The sequence below is a fragment of the Schistocerca cancellata genome, chromosome 6 (genome assembly GCF_023864275.1).
Source record: "Schistocerca cancellata isolate TAMUIC-IGC-003103 chromosome 6, iqSchCanc2.1, whole genome shotgun sequence".
Taxonomy (NCBI): Eukaryota; Metazoa; Arthropoda; class Insecta; order Orthoptera; family Acrididae; genus Schistocerca; species Schistocerca cancellata.
This window is the reverse complement of record NC_064631.1, coordinates 554635373-554640724: the sequence shown is the minus strand read 5'-3', so window position 1 is coordinate 554640724 and position 5352 is coordinate 554635373. Positions and strand designations below refer to the sequence as shown.

The following is a 5352-nucleotide window of genomic DNA, read 5'->3' as shown; positions in this document are numbered from 1 at the left end:
GATAGAGTAGCATGGAGAGCTGCATCAAACCAGTCTCAGGACTGAAGACCATAACAACAACAACATGGGGATAACGCCATTAGGCAGAGCCCTCCACAAGTGGCCCATCGGGACTATCCGACCGCCGTGTCATCCTCAGCAGAGGATGCAGATAGGAGGGGCGTGTGGTCAGCACACCGCTCTCTCGGTCGTTAGGATGGTTTTCTTTGACCGGAGCCGCTACTATTCGGTCGAGTAGCTCCTCAGTTGGCATCACGAGGCTGAGTGCAACCCCAAAAATGGCAACAGCGCATGGCGGCCCGGATGGTCACCCATCCAAGTGCCGGCCACGCCCGACAGCGCTTAACATCGGCGATCTGACGGGAACCGGTGTATCCACTGCGGGAAGGCCGTTGCCACTGGGCAAAGCACAGCGAGAAAAAGGTTTACTCGTTTTAATGAGGATCGTTTTGACATTAGGATCGTTTTGACATTGACACGTTCTGGAAGATCTTTGGGCTTTGATGAAGATCGTTTAAACGCATTAATCTATAACGATCCACGTCAGTGTTCTCAACAACTGGTAAATGTGATGAACTGTGATCATTCCACCATCGTGCAACGTTTGCACGCAGTAAGAAAGGTTCAAAAATCGCGTATATAGTCACCGCATGCTCTGAGCCATATTCACTGAAATCAGTGTCTGGAACAGCGCGACCGCTACGGTCGCTGGTTCGAATCCTGCCTGGGGCATGGATGTGTGTGATGTCCATTGGTTAGTTAGGTTTAAGTAGTTCTAAGTTCTAGGGGACTGATGACCTCAGAAGTTAAGTCCCTTAGTGCTCACAGCCATCTGAACAATTATTAAAATTTAAAAAAATTTTTTTTTTTTAATCCGTGTTTCCGGATGTGTATCTCTGCTTGCTCGTCATCAGTTGGCTTGTGAACAACATCGACCATTCCTGTAGCGTTACTGGGGACGAGAAATGGTGTCTTTACGCCAACGTAAGGGAAAGAAAGGAATTGTTGAGCCTAAATAAGAGCACTAACTCCGCGTTGAAACACCCGTGAACATCCACGAAAGATAATGTTAAGCATCTGGTGGAACAGCGACGGTGTGGTGTACTACCAATTCCTTCCCCGAGGTGTAATCGTCACTGCTGAAATACACTGTCAACAACTGAGACGTCTTACAGATCCAGTCCAAGAACAACAACAATCAGGAAGACTGCTTCCCCACGGTAACGCATTCCGCTACAATGACAAATAGCGCTATGCAGGAGTTGCCCTGGGAAGTCATTCGGCACCCTCCTTATTCACCTGACTTTGCCCCCTCAGATTTTCACCTTTTCCGCTCTCTGTCGAACATCTTTCTTAGGAACTTCTTTTCCGGATAAAAATGCACTCCGAACATGGCTCGACGAGTTCTTCGTCTCAAAACTACGTGATTTCTACAGTCCCGACATCGAACAGTTACAACAGCGTTGGCAGACTGCTGTGAATAGTGAAAAAGATCAAAAGTCAGTATAAATTTGAAAACTTAATAAACCACGGAATAATGAAGATAGAGAGGTAAAAATTGACACACATTCTTGGAATGACGTAGGGTTTTATTAGAACAAAAAAAAAACACCCCATATTGCTAGACGCGTGAAAGATCTCTTGCACGCGTTGTTTGGTGATGATTGTGTGCTCAGCCGCCACTTTCGTCATGCTTGGCCTCCCAGGTTCGCAGACCTCAGTCCGTGCGATTATTGGCTTTGGGGTTACCTGAAGTCGCAAGTGTATCGTGATCGACCCACGTCTCTAGGGATGCTGAAAGACAATATCCGACGCCAATGCCTCACCATAACTCCGGACATGCTTTGGTTCAAATGGCTCTAAGCCCTATGGGACTCAACACCTGAGGTCATGAGTCCCCTAGAACTTAGAGCTACTTAAACCTATCTAACCTAAGGACATCACACACCCATGCCCGAGGCAGGATTCCAACCTGCGAGGACATTCTTTACAGTGCTGTTCACAACTTTATTCCTCGACTACAGCTATTGTTGAGGAATGATGGTGGAGATATTGAGCATTTCCTGTAAAGAACATCATCTTCGCTTTGTCTTACTTTGTTATGCTAATTATTGCTATTCTGATCAGATGAAGCGCCATTATTGTATGATTATATGATAGTGGAACAAACACTGGTAGCAGTTACTTCTGTAAAATATCTGGGACTATGCGTGCGGAACGATTTGAAGTGGAATGATCATATAAAATTAATTGTTGGTAAGGCGGGTACCAGGTTGAGATTCATTGGGAGAGTCCTTAGAAAATGTAGTCCATCAACAAAGGAGGTGGCTTACAAAACACTCGTTCGACCTATACCTGAGTATTGCTCATCAGTGTGGGATCCCTACCAGATCGGGTTGACGGAGGAGATAGAGAAGATCCAAAGAAGAGTGGCGCGTTTCGTCACAGGGTTATTTGGTAACCGTGATAGCGTTACGGAGATGTTTAACAAACTCAAGTGGCAGACTCTGCAAGAGAGGCGCTCTGCATCGCGGTGTAGCTTGCTGTCCGGATTTCGAGACGGTGCGTTTCTGGATGAGGTATCGAATATATTGCTTCCCCCTACTTATACCTCCCGAGGAGATCACGAATGTAAAATTAGAGAGATTAGAGCGCGCACGGAGGCTTTCAGACAGTCGTTGTTCCCGCGAACCATACGCGACTGGAACAGGAAAGGGAGGTAATGACAGTGGCACGTAAAGTGCCCTCCGCCACACACCGTTGGGTGGCTTGCGGAGTATAAATGTAGATGTAGATCTGTCGGACATTTTGTGAACTTTTTATTTTTTGTTCTAATAAAACCCCATGTCATTCCAAGCACGTGTGTCAATTTTTACCTCTCTATCTACATTATTCCGTGATTTACTCAGTTTTCAAATTTATACTGACATTTGATCAAACCGTATTACTGATGATTAAGTTCACTGTTATGTGTGTCTGTAGTGTTTATTAAACTTACGGAAAAACTGCAGGAGCTTATGCACCAACCCAATACACCTGATTGCGAGTACACCTGTTCGTGGTACTGTCGCTCCATGAAACCGTTGGTGAGGCTCAGAGTAGCCAAACCCGTTACGATATGCCAAAAGATGTGCTTGTGAAACAACTAATCACGCTTAATACTTCAACGTAAATCTCCCGTGGGTCTAATCATTCCGTGGCCATGTTATCTGTCCTCCTTTATACGAACTCGATGCCCCCTGCTGGTCGAAGTTGTGTGTGTGTGTGTGTGTGTGTGTGTATGTCATTGTTCCTGTATGGAACATTCCCAAGTCAAGGTTCCGTTAGTTGTACTGCCTGACATAAACTACCCAGAAGGGGAGGAGGAATGCAGCTTCACGGTTTGACAAGGTATGTGATGTTATTTAAGTGATTGCAAATTCAAAAACAACTTGGCACCATGAGCCCATTTATCAGTATGACACGGCATCCCCTCTGGTCCCAACGCACACACTAGTTTAGTTGGAAAGGAGGTCATACAGACGTTCTACATCTACATCTACATCGACATGGATACTCATCAAATCACATTTAAGTGCCTGGCATAGGGTTCATCGAAACACCTTCACAATTCTCTATTATTCCAATCTCTTATAGCGCGCGGAAGGAACGAACACATACCTTTCCGTGCGAGCTCTTATTTCCCTTATTTTATCGTGGTGATCGTTTCTCCCAATGTAGGTCGGTGTCAACAAAATATTTTCGCATTCGGAGGAGAAAGTTGGTGATTGGAATTTCGTGAGAAGACTCCGTCTCAACGAAATACGCCTTTCTTCTAAGGATTTCCAGCCCAAATCCTGTATCATTTCTGTGGCACTCTCTCCCATATTTCGCGATAATACAAAACGTGCTGCCTTTCTTTGAACTTTTTCGATGTACTCCGTCAGCCCTATCTGCTAAGGATCCCACACCGCGTACCAGTATTGTAAAAGAGAACGGACAAGCGTAGTGTAGGCCGTCTCCTTAGTAGATCTGTTACATTTTCTAAGTGTCCTGCCAATAAAACGCAGTCTTTGGTTAGCCTTCCCCACAACATTTTCTATGTATTCGTTCCAATTTAAGTTTTTAAGTTGTTCGTAGTTGTAATACCTAGGTATTTAGTTGAATTAGACTGATTTATCGAGTAACCGAAGTTTAACGAAATCCTTTTAGCACTCATGTGGATGACCTCACACTTTTCGTTATTTAGGGTCAACTGCCACTTTTCGCACCATTCAGCTATCTTTTCTAAATCGTTTTGCAGTTTGTTTTGGTCTTCTGATGACTTTATTAGTCTATTAACGGCAGCGTCATCTGCAAACAACGAAAGACGGCTGCTCAGATTGTCTCCCAAATCGTTTATACAGATAAGGAACAGCAAAGGGCCTATAACACTACCTTGGGGAACGCCAGAAATCACTTCTGTTTTACTCGATGACTTTCCGTCAATTACTACGTACTGTGACCTCTGTGACAGTAAATCACAAATCCAATCACATAACTGAAACGATATTCCATAAGCACGCAATTTCACTACAAGCCGCTTGTATGGTACAGTGTCAAAAGACTTCCGGAAATCCACAAATACGGAATCGATCTGAAATCCATTGTCAATAGCACTCAACACTTCATGTGAATAAAGAGCTAGTTGTGTTTCACAGGAACTATGTTTTCTAAACCCATGTTGACTGTGTGTCAATAGACAGTTTCCTTTGAGGTAATTCATAATGTTCGAACAAAATATATGTTCCAAAATCCTGGGGAGCTCGGTGGCCAAGGGAGTAAGGTAATCTCATCCTGGTGCTATTTGAACGACACGCGTGCACTGCAAGCTTGCATTGTCCTGCTGGTTGACGCCATAAAAGCAAACTGCATGGGTTTCGAAAAAGACGATCGTGTGAAACCCAGCCCGCACTATTCGTCCACGGGACTTAGAGGGCCATAGACACGGATTCCCAGGTAGATGCCGTGTTTCTTGACTTCCGCAAGACGTTTGATACAGTTTCCACAGTCGTTTAATGAACAAAGTAAGAGCATATGGACTATCAGACCAATTGTGTGATTGGATTGAAGAGTTCCTAGATAACAGAACGCAGCATGTCATTCTCAATGGAGAGAAGTTTCCTGAAGTAAGAGTGATTTCAGGTGTGCCGCAGGGGAGTGTCGTAGGACCGTTGCTATTCACAATATATATAAATGACCTTGTGGATAACATCGGAAGTTCACTGAGGCTTTTTGCGGATGATGCTGTAGTAAATCGAGAAGTTGTAACAATGGAAAATTGTACTGAAATGCAGGAGGATCTGCAACGAATTGACGCATGGTGCAGGGAAT

General features: G+C 44.5%; 1 pseudogene; it reads right to left on the bottom strand.

The window, feature by feature from the left end:
* Window positions 1-279: 279 nt before the first annotated feature.
* LOC126089650 (5S ribosomal RNA) lies at window positions 280-397 on the bottom strand (annotated as a pseudogene).
* Between the last annotated feature and the right edge of the window lie 4955 nt (window positions 398-5352).